This window comes from Petaurus breviceps, unplaced genomic scaffold (assembly GCF_028583685.1).
Source record: "Petaurus breviceps papuanus isolate PSGF00001 unplaced genomic scaffold, PetGlider_PUasm1.0 90792, whole genome shotgun sequence".
Taxonomy (NCBI): domain Eukaryota; kingdom Metazoa; phylum Chordata; class Mammalia; order Diprotodontia; family Petauridae; genus Petaurus; species Petaurus breviceps.
The window spans coordinates 2,781,131-2,802,758 of NW_027187347.1; the positions used below are offsets into that span (position 1 = coordinate 2,781,131).

A 21,628-nucleotide genomic window follows, 5' to 3' on the forward strand; every position below is an offset into this window, starting at 1 on the left:
AGAGAGACAGAGAGAGAGAGAGAGAGAGAGAGAGAGAGAGAGAGAGAGAGAGAGAGAGAGAGAGAGAGAGAGAGAGAGAGAAAGAACACAGTGGGAGAGTGGCAAGGAAAAGGAATAGCAGAAAGAAATTTTGCTTCTTTTTCTACTTAGTGACAGAAATAGAAACCATTTGATCTGGGATGTCTGACTCTCAGGTCATTTGTCTATTGCTAAGTGATTTGCATGCTGATGGGGCCACAAAATATGGGAGGATCCAGAGTATTAGAAGTGTGTTTGGGTGGAGGTGTGCTATACAAATGTAACTTCTCCTCTTTGTCCTCCTCTTCTTCTCATCATCTCATTTCTTTACCACCACCACTACTACTGGTACTACTGCTATTACTACTACCGTTAATGCTGCTTTTATGACTACTATTACTACTATCACTGCTATTACAACTTAAATTACTAACTGCTGCTGCCTCTACTATTATTACTAACTGATGCTGCTACTGCTACCATTACTACTACTACTACTACTACTACCATTAACTATTACTTCTATTACTAACAACTGCTACTATTGCTGCTAGTACTACCATTAATACAATTGCAAGACTGCTCCTACAACTACCACCTCTGTGAGGAAGGAGAGACCCTCTTCATGTCTCTGATAGTGACCTGGCCATTTAAGGTTTATAACGTACTTTCTTCTTACTCTCCCCCACACATGACATCCCTCTCCTATTTCTATTCCTTTCTCAGGCTGTCCTACTGCCTAGAATGTCCTCCTTCCTCATCTCTACTTCTTAGTAAAATCTAGTCCTAGATCTGCCACTGATATATTTTTTTGTGTGTATGAATATGTACAAAATTATTTAGCTTCTCTGAAAATGTATGAAAACATGTTCCAATCTCAATGTGGAGTTAATTAGGCTAGTTAGGGTTACTAGGGTAGAAGTATTCAAGCAAGAAAAGATGTGAGGACAAAAGTTCCCAGTGAGGGTTAGGGTTAGAAATGGGCAGTACCAATTACAAAATTCCCTATGGAGAGTGAAAGTGTTGAAAATAGAGTAATGAACAAGTAATTATGCTGCTTGGGTCTAACCACCCTCCTGGCTTATCAGTCACTGAGAAAGTAACCAACTCCCATAGAGAGAGGGAGGAATAAAGAGAGGACAGAAAAGGAAGAAAGATGGAAGTGATACATGAAATGAGTCATCAAAGGATATTTTGGGTAGTTTCATTGTCAAGTAAGGACTAGGAAGTCAAAATCCAGAACTATGCAAGATTTTGTCTTCTCCCTATCCCCCCACATCATGAGAGGAATAAGAATTCTATAACTTAAGCTTTCTATTTGCATGAGACTCAGCAGGTCCAGAAATCCTCAAGTGACAAGTCCTTTCTTATCTTTTGCAATTTTTCTTCAGGAGTCAGTTTGCAAGTAGAAGGGACACATTCTCTTGCCAGTGGTACCTCAGGCCTTTGTACAGCTATTGTCTCTTCTAATTCAATCTCATCAGTATAGCCAGCAGTCAATAGGGCAGGAACACTACACAGAGCTAAAGTCCACCACTTCGGTTGAGCTTTTCCACTTTAAATTTTTTCCTTCCTGTTCTGGACTCTAGACATCAGGGACTTTTTTTATATGCTTTTCCCCTAGCCCCACAACGAGTAGTTGATGATACCTTCTGAAGGGAAGGCCAAAGTGGCCAAGCATGAAATTCTGGACTGGGACCCTTAAAGACTGAGAAGATCCTTAGGAGACAGCCAAGTTGGTAAAGGATGCCATTCAGAAACCATCTTGGACAAAATTGTGAGCCATGTGAAATTTGGTCTTGCTGCCTCCTGTTTCATCTAACTTTAATTCAATTCAAATAACAAGAAGCCACTTTGTGATGAGTAGCATCTACTATGGCATGAGATATACTGTCAAGCAATACTGTCAAACTTGAATAGAAATAAGGGCCACTAAACTGTACACAAGGATCCCTATGAACTGTGTATTTGAATTAGTTTAAAAATGTAATATTGCTTATGTTTTAATGATTTTTTCTTTATTTTGTCAGATATTTTCCAATTTAATCTGGTTCAGCTACACTTGGGACATTGCTTATCTCATGGCCATGTGTTTGACATCTATGAAAGATCAGATAGTTTTTGAATCTGGAAGCTCTGGGTTTGAGTTCTTCTGACATACACCAGCTGGATGACCATGAGCAAATCATTTAACTTCTCAGTGCCCCACAGCAACTTTCTAAGATGCTAAGTCACAGAAAAGTTGCTGATCTGCCATGATTGAAAGAATTCCTACAATGAGAGCTCTACATACCTACCAGTTAACTCTCCCTATACCCCCCAAAGTCCAAAGTATTGTGCTATCTGCTGGAGATGTAAACACACACACACACACACAGACATAGTCTTTGCCCTCCACAAATTTACATTCTACTTTGAGTTAAATTTGCCTTGACTGCCCATCCCCTAACTCTCAGTTCTTTACCCTTTTTCCCCAATGGGACACTCCTTCTGATACCTCAGGAACTCGAGGTCCTGATGGCCATTAACCCCTCCCAGCTCTCTGTTCACCTCTACCTCGCCATGTCTACCATTCTCTTCTGTGCTCCCTGAGAAATAAATCTGAAGCTGGAATCACTGTAGTAGCAGGTGATAAGCCCTTGAAGTCCCAGGCAGTTCTCAACAAAGCCTGTAGACTTTTAAAGTCAGTATGACAGTGCTTCAAGGTCATGTGAATTTGCATTTTATCAAGTATCTATTTGGAGTTTGGGGTAAAATTTTACTACAAGCACTAAGGCTATTCTTTCTAATAAATGAAATTTATGTAACACCTAAAAGTTGGGTAAAAAGTGCTCTACAGGGACAGCTAGGTGGCGCAGTGAGTAGAGCACTGGCCCTGGAGTCAGGAGGACCTGAATTCAAATCTGGTGTCAGACACTTAACACAAAAACTAGCCATGTGACCTTGGGCAAGTCACTTAACCCCAATTGCCCTCCCCAAAAAAGTGCTCTACATACACAATCTCAGTTGATCCTCAGAGCTGAGCATTCGCGTATAGTTCTTTAGTAATTAGAGATACCTGTTGTGCTCTCCTTTGTTACAGACCCACTGTGTTTGACAGGAGGATTTGAACCTAGGCTTTTAAGATGTCTCACCTGAATGTGGTGAATTCAAAGTGCTGAAGCCACCACCCTAGCAAAGATGAGGGTGAGAATGATGAAAAAGTGAATGGAGCGCTGGTTCTAAGAGATGGTGATGTAACATATTCCATGGTATATTTCCTATATTTTCCCTTTTGAGAGGAAAATGTCTCCCTGTAGCTTCTCTCGAAAATACTTACTTATCTCTTCTTTGAAACAGCAATCAAGCAACTATCAAATCCTCTTCTAAAAAAAAAGTCAGCAAGCATTTATTGAGTGGCTACTGTGTTCCAGGCATTGACATGCTGTCCTTTTTAGAACAGACTAAAAGCTAAATTAAAGGGCTCTCTGGGGGACAGGAAGAGGGGAGAAAACACTCAGTCTTCTACCTCTATTCAGATATCTCTCACCTACTTCCTCTCCTTATCTCTAAGAGTTAAGGGAGGTGGAAAGAGAAGAAGCACTGAACAGCTGGATCCTTAACATACCTTCCATCTTCTGGAGAAAATGCTGCCAGTGAGATAGAGCTGCAGCAGTTTCTGGGTCCTTGTTCTTCCTTTATGGTTTTTCAGTCATTTCAGTCATGTCTGACTCTTTGTGACCCCATCTGGGCATTTCTTGGCACAGATACTGTCGTGGTTTGCCATTTTCTTCTCCAGCTCATTTTACAGATGAGGAAACTGAGGCACACAGGGTTAAGTGATTTGCCCAGAGTCACACAGCTAGTAAGTGTCTGAGGCCAGATTTGAACTCATGTCTTCCTGATTCTAAACCCGATACCCTAACCACCGTTTACCATTTAGCTGCCCCAGTGGTAGTTTCTCAGGACCTAGATTCTTGATGATTTATACATTTCACACACACATACACATGCACACACCAATGGAAATATAAGGTGGGGAAAAGTATATTAAAAGAAATTATGCTAGCAAATACTAAGGTCTTATATAAAATGTTAGAAATAAACTTCCCACCCAACACATACAATATAAGAAAATGAAACAAGAGAGTGAACAAAAAAACTATACATCTCTTTTGCTATTTTTTCCTCCCTATTTGATATGGAGGAATTCTTTCCTATAAGGATTCCAAGCACTAGGCTGGGTAGGGAGTGAGGCCAGGTAGAAATATAACACTGTGCATTTATAATCAAAGGCCCTGAATTCAAATCCTAGTTTTGTCTCTACCTTTATGCCCCTGGGTGAGTCACTTAACTTCCTTGGGTCTCAGTTTCCTCATCTATAAGAATGAAAGGTTTGAACCAAATGACCTCCAAAATCTCATCTAGCTCCAAATCTTGATTCCAGAGTCGTATGTTTTATCCATCATCTCTCAATCCTCTGCCTCCCTCCTGTCCACCTTTCTCCTACTTCCTGCCCTATAGGACTGAAATTATAATTCCTCTCAAGTCTTGGGAAAATACAAATTACATGTTGAAAAACTAAGTACTGTATTTTAGGGGTATTTTCTTTTAACCGCTTGACTCCCTATTCTCCCATCCCTCCCAAAAGGGCCCCTTAAGACCCATGTACAAGCATAACCAAGCCTCAGGCCCTTGGAACAGTGTACTCTCTTTGGAAAAAGTCACCCCTCAAGCAGAGGATACCATTGCTCTGGTGATGCCAAGAGATGTGGTTTTCTAAACAAGTGATGCTGGCATTGCAACCTATGCTCCATGAGTTCAGTCTTCAGAGATTATGGAGGAGGAGAATCCAGATCTAATGAACATGGAAAGAACTAACATCCTGGTAATATCTCCTAGGAAAATCTCTACACCTATGGGGCTATAGCAGATGCTAATGCTGAGATATAAATTACCTTGGGGGGGGGGGGTAGTTCAAGCTGCAAAAGATTCTGCTGCCCATTTATTTTCCTTTGTGTCCCCTTACTCTTTATGTCTGAATTAAATGCTTTGCTATTTGACTTGCTTCCAGCATGTTCTATAAATAGAAAGTGTCCTTGCCATAGGATGGGGACTTAGGTTATATTTGCATAATTAAGGTTGTCCAAAACATCTTGATGGACCTGAGATAGCCAGGGGCTCCATAATTGCAGAGGACCCTGAATTACATACGTAAAAGAGGGGTTGGACTAAATGATCTCTGAGTCCCCTTTTCAGCTTTAAATCCTATAATCCCTTAAACTGCAATTTTTCTAAGTCACTTTATAAATTTTAATGCCTTCTCACTCTCCTTGGCCTAAGATTGCTTCTATCTGATTTGTGTATCAGGATCCAGGAAAGGTAACATTGTGAAATACCTGATGTTTGTCTTCACAGACCCTAGCCTCCCTCTTTTTGCTCCCATCCCCCGTATCACCTTTTTCTCCCTTATCTCTATCTACACAGAATCCTAATGCTCCCTCTTCTCTCCTTTCTATCAAAACTTGCTTTCAGGAAGGATCTTATATCAATCAATTATACCTATTTAAATTGCAGAATTAAATAACTGTATAACCTCTACCAGGGTAACAGAGATTTTTAGCTTTCTCTCTAATTGTAGAATAAAAGACTTTGTCCTCTGCTAAGGATATTTCAAGCACCACTGAGTGAAGGAATGGTGTTTTTCCAGGGCTCCCGACATCATTCTTCTATAGGCCTCCTCTATCCCTGAATTTCTTTATATGTAAAGCGAGAGGGTTGGTTTAGATGATCCCTAGAGACCCTTCCAGCTCTGATGCACTTTGTGCATTCACATAAGGCTAGCCCCGCTGGTAGTCATTAAAATCCCAGTATTGGACAGCAGTAAAAAGAAGCAATTGTCCAGTCAACTTGATCCAGCCATCCCTGAGCAAGCACTCTGGTTAGCAGGGATTTCTTACATACCGGTTTAGATGTTTTCTCTTTTGCGTCTTCCTATATTTTCCATTTGTATTTCTAGCATCTAGCCTATTGAATTTTAGCCTCTCCTTCTGGAGACAGACACTGAATCCTCTCCTTCCTTTGTAAAACTCTACAGTGCCCAGTACATTGCCTATATTACTGACTGGCAATGATGAAATGGGCTATGGGGAACCTCCAAAGAGAATGAACTAGAATACAAGTTCTTTGAGGGTGAGGATGGTCCTCACTTTTTGTATTTGTGCCCCCTAATCTTAATACAGTGCTTGGCACATAGTACACAGCAAGGTGGAACCTTGGATAGAGCACTGGACCTAGGCTTAGTAAGACCTTCATTCAAACATGGACTCAGACACTTATTAGCTATGTGGTCCTAGACAAGTCACTTACCTTCTGTCTGCTTCTGCTTCCTCATCAGTAAATTAAGGATAATAACAGCACCTACCTCCCCCTCTGCCCCGAGTTGTTATGAAGATCAAATAAGAATATTTTTAAAGCACTTAGTATAGGCCTGCCATGTAGTAGGTCTATATAAATGCCTGCCCCCTTCCCTACATAGAAAACACTCACTAAATGCTTTTTCATTCAAGGTAGAAGATAAGTCAATTAATTCTACCACCTTGACAACTTTATGCCACTACTTCAGGGAACAGGAGGAAGAACTTCTCCCTCTAAGGTCATGGCATAGCATCCATGGCTCTCCCCTTTGCTTATTTTGTGTATTCATCCCACTTAAGCGTTCCATTCAGAATAGCACCAGAGGGTCCACCACCAAGAATGCAGAAACTACCTTGTACTCCAAGTAGCTCTCCGACTCTGGGCCCAGAGTTTTCATTTGTTTCTCTGCTCAGTGAAATTACACAGAGTTCATTTTTTTCTTTTCTTACATAAATCCCAAGACAAATTTCCAGAACCATTTTGCTTTCACTTTAAATCTCCATTTTTTCATGTTTTTTTAAAAATTCTATTTTCCAATAAAGTCTTATATTTGTTATTCCTCCCCCAGATCTTAAATTGCCTCACCTTAATCCCTTGCGTGGCTCCTGTATCTGGGCCTTCCAGGCTCCCCATCAGGAAGTCATGTCCACATTTCTAAGACTTATCATTATCTACCCAGCATGAATATTAGCATAAACATGAAGATATCTGCTACTGGACTCCAATAGCACTTCCCCCAACCAGACAAGGGTTATTTTCCAATGACATGATGAAGATATGTGAGACTTGTTTTTTGGGTTTTTTTTTTTAATTTGCTTGTTTCCCTCTCTCCCCACCAGGTAAAAAGACAACTTCCAACCAAGATGATATTTTTGTCTATGTCTACCTACAGCAACTGATTTGGTCTGGTTGGCCGTATGTATACAGGCTCATCTAGTCATAAGCCAACAATTGCAGAGGCTCTGATTCTGATATACTTTCAATTTCAAACGGAAGTTTTTGTTTACAATATTTATCAGTTACTGATGAAAAGTGAAGTGAGCAGAGCCAGGAGAACATTGTACACAGTAACAGCAGCACTGTGCGATGATTAACTATGAATCATTCAGTTCTCCTCAGCAATACAATGATCCAAGATAACTCCAAAAGACTCATAAATGGAAAATGCTATCCACCTCCAGAGAAAGAACCGATGGACTCTGAATGCAGATTGAAGAAGACTATTTTCACTTTCTTTTTATTTTCATGGTTCTTTTGTTCTGTTTCTTCTTTCACAACATGAGTAATATGGAAATATATTTTACATGATTGCACATACATAACTTACATCAAATTGCTTACTATCTTAGAGAGGGAGAAGAGAGGAAGGGAGGGAGAAATTTTGAAACTCAAAATTTTATTAAAAAAAAGAATGTTAAAAATTGTCTTTGCATATAATTGGAAAAAAAATACTATTTAAAAATATATTTATCAGTCACCAGAGCTATACATAGGAATTCTAGCACATGGGACAAATTTGGTTTAATTGAAGTGGAGAAAAGAGGAAAGATGAAAAAATACACCATCTTATGTCTAATAAACTCTCTAAATGGCAAATGTTTAGTAACTGACTCTCCAGCAAAAGAAATTGTATGCATGATATACTTTTAAGTTTAATCCACATCATTAATTATTTCTTCTACAACTTTAGTAAGTCTAGACAGCCAACAAAACAATAAATCAAGCCCTGATTAGTAGCTTTTATGATTTCAGGTGTAAATATTCACACTGAAAATTTAATAAGTGGCTCTCTCAAACTAATTAGATTTTTACTTTATTTATTTATCTATTTATTTGTTTGTTTTTACTCCTCTCTGAATCCTGCAATTCACCATTGTAGGCTGCCTAGGCAAAAGTTTCGCCCTTATCTTGTTACCATTTCCCAATCCCTCATCTCAACCACCTTAACTCTACCCCTCCTGATTCCATCTTGTTCTGCCCCCAATCCCTCATCTCAACCACCTTAACTCTACCCCTCCTGATTCCATCTTGTTCTGCCCTCTTTGCATCATGCCTTCTGATACCTCTATTCTATCATTAACTATTCTTTGTCTTAAACCTCTTCTTCTTACACACTTTCCATCTTCTTGCACTCATGGACATGTGGCTCACCACTAGATGTTGCCCTGCTCTAGAATTGAGCCTACCTTCTTTCATGCCCCTTCACACACTGTCCCAGGAGGAGGGATTGGTATTCTTCTTTTCTCTCACTGCCACTTCCAGACCCTCCATCACTATCATTCTTCAGTTTCACCTTTGAAATTCACTCCATCTGACCCCAACTATATATATGTATGTATATACATGTATATATGTATGTATGTATATACATGTATATATGTATGTATGTATATACCAAAGAGAACTGACATTTATGTAGTATTTTAATGTTTTCAAAGCAGTTTACATGTATAACTCATGGCCCCAGTGTCCTCAAAAGTTCTGTGCTCACAAGAACTGAGTCTAATCCTGGGTGCTAACCCATGAGATCCATTTTTCCTTTTTAGCTCACTGTTTCCACCTTCAGTATTCCAGAAAAGTCTCTAAATATAATTATGATGTAGCATGTAGTTTTCCCCAGCTTTCACAGATTGTCAAGATATTCAATTCATATATAATACGTTCAGTCATTTTTCAGTCATATCCAAATCTTTGTGACCCAGTTGGGGGTTTTCTTGGTAAAGATACATTTCCTACATTTGACATTTCCTTCTCCAGCTCATTTTACAGATAAGGAAACTGAGGCAAACAGGGTTGAATGACACCCCAGGTCATACAACTAGTAAGTATCTGAGGCTGGATTTGAACTCATGAAGATGAATTTTCCTGACTCCAGGCCCAGTACTCTATATCCACTGCCCCATCTAGCTGACCAGATATGAAATGACACAGCCTTTATTTTACCTCAGTGAAAACTCATGAGACACAGATGACCCATGAATAGACTTAGAAACACATGTAGCCTGAAACGGTGCATTAAAATCTCCAAGAAGGGCAAACACGTGGAGGTATTTTGGGGGTTCTGTCCAAGCAACCATCTTCACCCTGGACCTGCAATTCATAGAAACAGTGGGGAGAGATGCAAAGGTCCAGATTTTCTGTATTCCATTCCCCGTGATATGACTATAGTCCTCTAATTTTAGGAATCATGTTAGTGATTTTTTTCCTTCCCCTAGGAGCAGGCTGTTGAAGATATATTCTCCCTCTAGGGGGCTGGTGTCTAAACTCAGCGTCAGCTCCATCCATATAGTAGATAGAGGGCTGGGCCTTTAGTCAGAAAGAGTTTGGTTCAAATGCAGCCTCAGACACCTATTACCTGTGTGAGCCTGGACAAGTAATTTAATCTCTGTTTGCCTCAATTTTCCTATATGTAAAGTGTGGATAATAATATCTATAACTCAGGGTTATTGTCAGGATCAAATGAGACAATATTTGTAAAATGTTCAGCATAGTACATAGTAGGTGTCTAATAAATGTTTATTTCTCTCCTCTCTCTCTTAAATTTAGAAATCCTCTCATTTTAGACTGACCATGAGGTAACCCCTAAGGCTCAGAATGTTTCCTCTCAGATTATGTGTAAGCCCCTGCCTACCTCTGTCATGTACTTCAGCAGGAAATCTACCCACCTTCTGGTTGCTACCGCATCTCGGGCAGGGAAAGTCCATTCTCAGGAATTTGGATCTCTGACGTATGCTCTTAAAGAAAAAGTCACTCTTAACTGCTCCTGCTCCTTGTTGTACCCCCAAGAAGGCACAAGGAAGAAGGCAAAGAGAGAATCCCAGCGAGAAAGAGGATGCCAGTACTTGGTCTCACAGGCCACTTTTTTTTTTTTCATGAAAAGGTGGATAGCTCTCTCAACAATATTATTTCCTCCCTGACTCTCTGTTGGAAGTGATCTTGGAGGCAGCCCTAGTCAATGGGAACCCAAAGAATTCCCATATCCTCTCGCCAAAAAACAGTGTATAGAAGGCAGGGTTTGAATACAGGTCTTCCTGATTTTAAGTCTCCTTTCTCTCTCAAGGAGTCACTCATAGCTTTTTCTGTCCATCCCAACTTTTGCTTTTATACATGGAAACTTCAATAGACATGATGATGTTCACTCAAATACCTCCCCCCTTCTCTGAAGTGCCCCATTTTTTGCTCACTTTCACACACTTTCAGCTCTACTCTCTTCCCCAGCCCAGACTCTGATTGGTTAGTATGAAACTTCAAGGTAAAGAAAAGGTCCCCCAGACAGGGAAAGGCAGAAGCATCCACAGGAAGGGATGGCCCAAAGCACACATATGATTTGCTCTCACCGCTGGGAAATGGTATACAAGGAAGCCTGAGAAGGTCTCTTCTCTCATCCATGAGATGATCATGAAAAGGGAACCCTTCCCCTGACAGCTACTTGTTCATAAGCTGCCTGTCTCATTGTCTTTATGACCCAGTCCCCCAAACTCTCCTTCTCTGTGAATTGGTTACAGTTGGGAGATCATTCTCCTGCATGCCCATGACTTTTGTCCATTTCTTGGTCTCTTTCTCTTCAGACAGCACCAGGTGGAGAGAAGTCTTCCCCCTTCCCTAGAGAAGCCAGACCCTTTTGGCCGGCTCCTAAAAATACTCTCTCTATCCTACTCCTTCCTTGACATCTGACCTCAGTGACCCTGAATTCTTCTCTTCTTTTGGGGTTTGCTTCCTCCACCCCATTGAGGACACTGGTTGGCAAGTGGGGAGAAGGGAAGGTGGAATGATGGACAGAATATTGTCAGAGAAGCTGCCACCTCTTCCTGGTCTATATAGAGTGTGAAACCATCCATTGCATTCTCTTGAATAGCACAGAGATGATGGTCTCTGGATGACAGTTAGAAGGAAGGAACACACTCCCCACCCAGGGTAAAAATGGTTCTCTGCCTACCTCCACCAAATGTTGGTGCCTGGGTAAAAGTCTCGGGTGCCTTACCCTAGTTACAAATCTATCAGCTAGTTAACATTTGATTTACTTGCAACAGTTAAAGCCAACAGGCTAGACCAATTTGAACCTTTCAGTTCTAAATGATCCATTTATCCTACATAGATTTGGCTTCTTTTCTTATTCTATCTCAATCCTTGTCTCCTCTACTTTCTCTTTTTCTCTTCTCTACTATTCTTATTCATTCCTTTTTACCCCATTCTCTCCTTTCCCCTTCTCCTCCATTATATGCATCTAGAAGTGCTCCTGCCTACTTGTACCATTTTATAGTGGAACTATAATGCTTGATACAATATAACTATAACTGAATGCTTCTTTATGGACTATGGCCAAATCAACCATAACTGGAAGATTTGAGCTAAATGATTGACTGAAAACGTTTCAGCTCAGAGAATAGTAGATAGAAACACAATCAACTTCTGATTTTTGCATGGATTACTGGAATAAGAAGCAAGCAAACATCCACCACAAAATATCCTGCCACAAGCCTTTCATTTCCTATGTCCTACGGTAAGGGGTAATCATTCTCTGGCCTGATAGTGTCATGGGATTTTAGCCATGGAACTCTTTTGTTCTAATAATGTATATGTGTGCACATGATCTCCCAGCCCTGATTGATTGCATCATCAGTCCAAGCTTTCTGCTCTGAAAGATACAGTGAAGACATGTCTGTACAGAATTTCACCCTTTCATTTAGGCAATGCAATTATTGAGTGATTTCATTGTGAGGAATTCATCATTACAAGTGTGTGCTTAGGAATTACAGAGCCCAATGAAGACCTGTTCCTCTTCCAGCTGCTCTGACTATTGACCTTTCTTTGGCCCCATAACTACTTTCTGCAAATGAAACAGCATTATTTTGAACAGCTAGGTACTTCCATTCTTCAGACATCTAATTCCTTTGGCAAGATAACTATAGATCACAAAGGAAACCTGAGATGATTCATTGTTCCCTAATAATGATGGATTTTTCCACCCTCATCTAAGTATCTTGACCATCTTCTGTCAGGGCTAAATGGCAATCTTGAAGCATGAAATTCACCACTTCAAAGAACTTTTCTTTTCTCTCAAGAAAGTGTCTTTTACTAAGACTGCTATAGGAGCACCAGAAACCCTCCCCAAGGAGAGGGAATTGGAAGGAAAAAAAAGGGAGAGCTTTCTTCTCCCTTCTAGAGGGGAATAAGTATTATAAGCTCTCTGAAGGTAGGTCCTTTTTTGTCTTTGTTTTTTGCTTACATCCCTGCCCACATCTCCTGCCCTTCAATTGCTTGACTGAGTTAGGAAAAAAAATATTATTTTGAGTCTCAAGACCTATAAACAAAATTGACACAGACATAAACAAATATAATTTTCACCTTTCCAAACCTCCTTGCTCTCTAAATGCTCCTCTTTGCTCAGTCAGACAAAGATCTAACAGATTTAAAAACAAAAAGTAAAACTCATGTAGAAAATACAGGCTTTATTTTTTGTATGTTTTTTTGTTTTTAGTAATACCATTTCTTTTTTATATCAGTTATTTTGGAACTTACCTCTTTTCCCCCAGTTAGGCTTCACTTGTAACAAAAGAACAAACATATAACAACAATAAAACATGAATTAAGTTAAACCAAACCACAGTGAGAACATTGATTCATTTAAAGTCCATAAATCTTCACCTCTCCAAGAAAAGGAAGGAGTCCTTCCTCCTTTCTTCTCTAGATCCCAATGATTGATCATTACAATTATACAAGTTTGGATTTGTTAGCATATTTTTCCTTTATATTATTGTAGTCATTCTATATATTGTTTTCCTGGATCTTCCCTTCAGAGTTTTTTTTTAAGTCTTCCCTAATTCTAGCTTCTGAGCATTAAGGCATAGTCATGAGTTGGTTTTGGCTACTTGAGATCCCTAAGGAGAAAGTCTATTTTGAAGATAACCAGGACCTAAATCAGACACTAGATTGCCATGATTGAAATATTTGGCATAATAGGATTTTGTATAAATTAATTATTCATATTGGAGAAAATCTTATAAATAAATACCATGTCCTTATACTCATTGCTATTCTAAGCTGTCCACCAGTCATCTCCTTTAGGGAAAAAAATAGAAGAATTAATGTGGTACTGAACAGTGATCTGCTTAATGATTTCAAGATTTTTATTTGGAGAGGATTTCAATAAACTACTTTAAAAGGAGTAGAGCACAAAAAAAAATGTGTGAAGGGCTCATATAATTGCTAAAAGGTTGGATGTCTAGGGTTGGAAATCAGCAAAGAGGGGTGAACATTATGAAAAGATTTTAAGTACTATTCAGGAGAAACTAAATAGAAAATCAATCAGAAAAATAAAAAATTCATAAATCCAATTGCTTATAATTGACTGAGAATACTGTATGGAATTTGAAATGTTCGGCTGTGGATGTTTCTCTTCCTTGTAGTTATGAGTCTTATGACAGAAATAAAGCTTTCAGTAAAAAGAACTTTTTTCTTTCATCAAAAGCCCACCAGTGTCCAGAGTGGCTGACTGTTAATGTTGGAACAGATGGACTCTAGACTTGGAATGGGAGATTTAGCTGACCTGAGAACTAGGGGTTTCTTTGTCTGAATAGAACACTCTCTCCTGGTGCACAGGTCTACACAGGAAACAAAGTTAAAATCAGAAGATTGTGTTTGGAATCAAAGACACTTGGTTCAGATCTTAGAGTTACCCCTTATCTATCACCTTTGTAATTTCTGGGAAATCACTAAACCTCACTGGGACTTGGACTAGATGACTTTTGGGGACACTTCCTAATCTTAAACATTGGCTGATCTGATCATTCATTTGATTTAATCTGCAAAGATCTAACCGCAACCACATCCATACCTCTTTTTGGTAACCTAGATGGTGTTAGCCATGGGCAATATGATGAAGTAAATAGATGCTGAGCAGTGTTTTTAAGGCCTATATACTTGAATATAAAGCTATGCTAAAATCTCTCTGCTTCCATACTTTCCAGGGTTGAGATAGAGGTACATGATTCATTTATTCTTGTGTTCAGAGGGTTACCAGGAAGAATGACTGCCCATAAACCAATCAGAACCCAAATAAGAGACTGAGATCAAAGACACACTTTTGAGTTAATCCAATCATCCCATTCTATGGATGAAGAAAATGAGACCCAGAGGAGTCAGGTGATCTCACCAAACCAAACAGGTAGAGATAGGATTCAAATCTATGCTGTTGGGGTCTAACCTCATCATTCTTTTCATCCCAGTGATAAGGGCTCTAGAACTTTTGCACAAAATCACAAAAGTTTCTGGGAATACTAAACTATAAAACCCAGTTCATTTCTGCCCTCAATCTGCTTATAAACCAGCTGGAGAGACAGGACATATGGTCCTGTATGTGAAGATATAATAATCCAAGGTTGCCTAAGTCTAAAGGTGAGTGCTGTCTCTTCTCTACTTTCCTTCCTGTCTCATGGACCCTATTCCCCCAAACTACTAGAGATCCCTTGCTGCCTCTGTCTGTTCTGTTGTGAAGGAAAGTGATCTGATAACCTCACCACACTAAAGTGGTGATTATTTAATGCATTACCCTTTTCAGGGGCATTTGCCATTTGAAAGAGTCATAGGGAAGAGGCCATGCAAACTCAAAGGATTTGATCTAATGATAAATTTCAAGCACTGTAATACTACATGGGGAGATATCTTCAGGGAGGGGTTTTCTGAGGGGTTTACGCACTGTGTAAACAGTCACCTATAGCATCTGTTTGTAAGCTGTTACCCAACAGACATGTTCTAATGCTGTCAGCTTCAGTACATACAAACATCCTGGGCATTTGAATTCTTTGGGGTATGTGGATATGAGGAGCTGGGGGAATTCTGGTAATGGATGAGTGGAAAATAAGAAGCAATTTTCAAAATAATAATACATTAGGACTGGCTACTTAGGAAAACATTGGAATAGCTCTCCATTAATATTCCATGATATTTCTGAAGAAGGTAAGCACTGGGGCCCACTTATCCTAGCATATGTCATCATCCCCTGCCAGAGAAATCTTTCAGTGCTATTCTTATTAAAGTGTAAATACCAACAATAACACCCCGAGGCCCAATGAACTCCACAAAATAAATGCCTATGAACCTGACCTTATTCCACTGTGCACAGGAGAATTTCCAAATACCTTCTATCAGCTCTGTAAACCAGGCCTCTTTTCCTAAGCAGATGAATGAATATTTTTCAGAGAGATTCTGGAACTTTTAGCACTATATTTTTTCACAAAACATACTATTGCTATATGTAATTCAAAATATTTATGTCAAAACAAAAAATTGAACAGACTTAGAAGAGGTAGGCTATTCTTTCTTTTTCTATCAAGTCAGAGTTGGGTTAGTGATTCAAAAGGAAGGTGAATCAATCAGGTTAATGGGAATATTATTGCTGGAGACCTAGAATTGACACTAAACATATGTTACCTTACATTATTTTTTTATATCTTCTCTGACCAACTAGATAGCAAGTCCCTTAAAGGTGGAGAATGAACTCTGTCTTATAACCCTTTATATTCATAGCTAACCTCTAGTAGGTGTTCAGTAATTGGAGGGAGAAGTGATGGGGATGATGGGTGGAAGAAGCATAAATAGGAGGAAATGTGATTTTTTCCCTATCTCCCCATCACCTTGAACTCGCTACATCCACTTATCATGATTTAACCTTCAGTATTGTACTGGGCACAAGTCAAAATAAATGAAGAAGGGGGCGGCCAGGTGGTGCATGAGTAACAGCGCCAGCCCCAGCATCAGGAGACCTGGGATTGGATCCGGCCTTGGAAAATTGGTACTCACATAAAAAATAACTGGCCACGTAACCTTGAGCAAGTTACTTAACCGTGATTGCTTTTAAAATAAAAATAATAATAATAATAAATGAAGAAGACTGGGGCAGATAAGGAAGAGCTTCTAATATCATGGAATAGTGTATATAATCATCTTAAGGTCATAGATTTGAGTCAGATGGGACCATAGAAGTCACCTAAGTCAATCCCCCCACACACAAATGAGTAAACTTAGGGCCAGACAGGTTGAGTTGACTGGCCTAGAGTCACACTGACTTAATAAGTGACAAAGCTAGAATCTGAACTCAGATCTTCTGCCCCAAACTCTAGTCCCTTTTTATACTCTACCAAGAGAGTGAAAGACTTGAATTAAAAAAAAAAAAACAAAGAAGCAAATAGAAAGATCTGTGTTTAAATCCTTCTGATGATATTCTGTGACCATGGGCAAGACACCTAACTTCTCTGATCTTTCTTGAGAGGAAGGGAATAGACAGGGGGTGGTACTCTGGGCCAAGCTGATGATTTTTCTCATCTGTAAAGTGGAGATTAAAATACCTGTAGTACTTGCATCACAAAGCTGTTGTGATCAGGAATGCCAAGCACTTTGCAAGCATTAAAAGGCCATAAGAGTTTTGGCTACTGCTATTAGTTTCCACCTCCACTCTTGGGGGAGAGTCCAGCAGAGCTAACGATCAGGTAGCTTCTTCCAACTTTCCCTACACCATTTCTCTCTCCCACACCTTTTGAGACTCAGCCATTTGGCCAGAGTCCCAGGGAAAGCTATTGACACAGGCCACTGTGTCCTAGAAGTGAAAGAGGGATTTCCCTGGACTCACCTCAGGAAGCTAAAGAGAATGTTAGTACTTTGAGCAAAGCTGGGTTTTATTTCCCTATAATTCAGGGGCAAATGGCCTAATATGCTTGACAATTTCACATGAGCTGACTTCTCTATAGATATATTACAAGATTCTTCAGAATGGATGAAAAAGGAGGGCACTCAGAATAGAATGCCATCCTCTTTAGAATTCCCTTCCTCCGAAAACGTGAAAGGCAACATTGTCTGGCATCTCAGTGGCTCTAAGAATACTGAGCTTTGTTTTCCCAATTGTCTCTTTTACAAGAAATAAAACCTGGTTCTTTTTTATAGGGCAGAAGTGGCCCCTCTGCTCCTGTTCTCCTTTCAATTATTTTGAGCACCAACAAAAATACTCTGTCTGAAGGTCGAGAACTGTCCCATGATCCTCAAAGGAATTGAATCATGAACTGGCACTAAATTAGAGGGACCTATGTACATAGGCTGAGACACAGGGCTTTCCATGAGAATTTGTGCTATAAAGTGGCCATGTGGAAAGAGTTCCTTCTTTGCCTGTTAACTTAGTATAAAGAGATAATGATACTTGGAAAAGACAATGTTTCCAGTATCCTTTCAATGTTGGTTAGTATTAAGTATGATTGTATCTTTTATTTATTTTTTCATATTTTTTATGTTTAATAGGTAGTTAAGCAACTTTATAAGATTCAGAGTTGGAAATTATCTTAGAGGTCACCATGTCAAACATCCTTCTTTTACAGATGAGGAAACTGAGATACAAAAAGGTTATGTGACTTGCCATGGGTCACAGTTATTAAGTGTCTAAAGCAAGATTCGAACCCAGATGTTCTTGACTCCAAGTTCAGTGATTATGTTAAATATGTGGGCTGATTGGGCAAGGCCTTGTGAGTTAGTTACTTGGTAATGTTACCAAAGATTTCAAACTCATGCTCCCTCAGACTTACATAAGAGTTCACATTTATAAAACACTTCACAATTATAGGAGAGGTCAAAGGATATGAATAGGTCATTTTTTGAATGAAGAAATCAAAGCTATATATAGTCATATGAAAAAATGTTCTAAATTATTATTGATTAAAGAAAAGAAAATTAAAACAACCTTGAGGTATCATCTCACACCTATCAGATTGGCTAAAATGATTGAAGGGAAAAGTGACAACTGTTGGAGGGCATGTGGAAAACTGGGATCCTAATTCACTATTAGAGGAATTGTGAATTGATGCAACTATTTTGAAGAGTAATCTGTAATTATGCACAAAGAGTTATTAAACTTCCTATATATATCATTTGACCCAGCAATACCACTATTAGGTCTGTTTCCCAACATGATCAGAGAAAAATGAAAAGAACCTATATATTCTAAAACATTAAGTTAATTTGTAGTGGCAAAGAACTGGAAACTGAGGGGATGCCCATCAATCGGGGAATGGCTAAACAAGTTGTGGTATATGAATGTGGTGGAATGCTACTCTTCTGTAAGAAATGATGAACAATTTGGTTTTAGAAAAACATGGAAAGACTTGTATGAAATAATGAAAAGTGAAATGAGCAGAACCAAGAAAACACTGTAACAGCAATATTGCTCAAAGAGTAACTGAATGATTAAGTTATTCTGAGTATTATAAAGATTCAAATGAACTACAAAGGACCTATGAAGGAAGTTATTATCCACCTCTAGTGAAGGAACTGATAAGTAGAAGTATGCATAGTATGGTTTTACATACATACTTACATACACATACATATATATGTAAAATCATACTATGCATACTGTGTGTGTATGTGTGTATTAAAGGTGGTCTCTAGTGCAGGGTGGGAAGGGAGGGAGACAGTTTGGAACTTAAAATATAACAAAAAATACATTTGAAAAAACAATTATAAGACAGATAGTCTGGATTAATGGATAGTCAGTCAGAGTCTGGAAGAACTTTTTCAAATTTGCCTCAGAAACGCTGGCTATGTGAACTTGAATAAGTTGTTTAACCTCTTGATGTCCAAAGCAGTGCTCCAAGGCTGTTTGAGATGAATTGCTGATTGACATTGATAGAGGGAGTTACCAAACCTATAGTTCTCCATATTCTTCTCACAGCCCCAAAAGAAAGAGAGTGGTGAGGGGAAGGGTTTGTCCCTTTTGTATACTGAGTCAGTTACAGCTAAACAAATCAAGTCATTAGTTTTTCTGGCTCCACAGTCAGTCAGTAAAATGATGGGGTTGGACTAGGTGACCTCTGAAGGCATGTCCATAATCAATCCCTGAATCATCATGGGCAGAAATAGATTAATCCCTAGCTTTCACATGGTTTCTTGACCTTGATCTGTCTGCGTTGGGAATATCTACAAATATTCTAAAGACTGACTAATGTGCCAATCTATTCATGCTACATATGGGTGATAGAAAAAGTGTGACTAAGAAGTTAAATAATTTGTCCTAGCTCACTCAACCAATATTAGAACCAGTATCTCAATCAATATTTATCAAGTGCCTATTATGTACCAGGAACTGTGCTAAATTCTAGGGATACAGAAAGAGATGAGACATTTCTTGCCCTCAAGGAGCTTTTAATTTGCTTCCAAATCTGTGCTCATTATACCATAATGCATTTTAAGTCAGATTGAGGTAAAGTTTAGAATAAAGACCAATTCCTTCATTTATTACAGGAAATATACCCGACCTGGGAAATAGAGTTGTTTGTCTATATAGAGTATTTCCACCTTGTGGACAGGTCCACTAAGGAAATGAAATGAAGAGCAGAAGGTAGTTGGATGGATAAAACATCAGCACAAAAAGGAGTTGGGTGTTCATAATGTATCTTTGCCAAGTTACAGTGTTTTGATGAATCATTCTACTCTCAGGATGTTACTATTCAAAGAACCGGGACTGGTCACTTAGAATGAGAACACCCCTTCCCATTAGAGTTACCAGTGGTATAGGAGGACAAATTCTGACCCTCCACCTTTTGTTTTTATAGTTTATCTATTGAATCACACCTTCTGGTTGCAATTCAGCAGGGCATCAAGGAATAATGGACAGACTGCCAGACTTGGAGTTAAGACAATCTGGTTTTGAACTCCTACTTCAGGTACCTAATATTGGTATGACCCTGGGTAATTCTCTTATTATCTCCATTTCCTCAGTTTCCTCACCTGGAAATGTAGAAGAAAAATAACACGGTAAAAATAATCACAGGGTTTTTGTTTGCCAAAAGCATTATAAATTTTTAAATGCTATATAAATACCAGCTATCACTGTTACATATATCTAATTGAATGGTATTTGAGTACTTTACTATATATTTAGCTCTGTTAAACCTTGAGAGAACTACACATGAAGCTAATACAAGCAAAGAACCTGGTCTTTCTCTTGCAGTCCAGTCCTGCATCATCAACTACCTAATGTGCATTTCTAACTGGATGTCTCATAAGCATCTTAAACTCAACAAATCCAAAAATGGAGTCCATAATCTTTGCCCAAAAAAGACACATACTTCTTTCTGACATCTCTAATTCTGTCAGGGCACCACCATCCTCATCTAGGTTCTCACCCTTTGAGTCATTTTTGACTTTTCACTTTCCCTTGGGCCATATATCTAGTTAGTCATCAAATATTGCTGATTCTACCTCCACAAAAGCTCTTCCCTCTGGCACCTTTTCTTTACTCAAGCAAGCCAATACTATAGTTCAGGACCTGATCAACTCTCATCTGTACTATTGAAAAATCCTCATTCACATTCTCTCCTCTTCAATTTATCCTCCACATAGCTGACAAAGTGCTATTTCTTTCATTTTCAAATTTTTATTTATGTAGTTTTTAATTTATGGGATAAAATGAGCATTTCCATTACATAGTATACTAAAAAAAACATTGCATTTGAAACTGCAAATCTATTATGTACTTGCTATTCTATTTAAATATTTAATAAAGTTATCACGTAAATTTCTTTTTTCCCCCTCTCCAACCATAGAGATGGCTACCATTAGATACAATTATGTATCTATATATATATATATATATATATGTATATAAAATCATTCTATCCATACTTCTATTAGTTCTTTTTCTGGGTGCAGAGAGTGTCTTCCTTCATACATCCTTTGTAGTTAATTTGGGTATTTACAATAGTGAAAATGACTTATTCACTCAAAGTCATTCTTAAAACAATATTGCTACTACGGTATACAACATCCTCTTGGTTCTGGTCATTTCACTCTTTATTATTCATGCAAGTGTTTCCATGTTTTTCTTAAAAAACTTCTAAAGCACAAATCTGACCATGTTACTCTGTAATGATAATGGAATTTAAAGATCTCCTTGTATTGGCTTCATTTTCAGGTTGTGTTAAAACCCAGAGCTTGTGAATTCCACTTGTGGACTGGACTTGTTGACCTAAAGAGAGAGGGCTGAACTGGGAGTAGCTGGTGCTATGGATTTAGAGAGAGGCCAGAAGAACTTTTGGAAGCAGCATCGTGGAGGCAGAGAGAGAGAGAGAGAGAGAGAGAGAGAGAGAGAGAGAGAGAGAGAGAGAGAGAGAGAGAGAGAGAGAGAAAGGGAGAACTGCCATTTGAAGACACCTGGATTGCTGAGGGCCAGTTGGAG

General features: G+C 38.8%; 1 long non-coding RNA gene across 2 annotated transcripts in view; it reads left to right on the plus strand.

Annotated features, from left to right (window-relative positions):
• LOC138147490 (uncharacterized) overlaps window positions 1-8,010 on the plus strand; it is a 59,308-nt gene extending 51,298 nt beyond the window's left edge. Inside the window, exons 2-3 of one of the 2 annotated variants that reach the window (XR_011164822.1) lie at window positions 4,649-4,885; window positions 7,254-8,010. This is a non-coding gene — a long non-coding RNA (uncharacterized lncRNA). The remainder of the gene's footprint in view (window positions 1-4,648; window positions 4,886-7,253) is intronic. The other variant, XR_011164821.1, reaches the window with a different exon arrangement.
• Window positions 8,011-21,628: the final 13,618 nt, after the last annotated feature.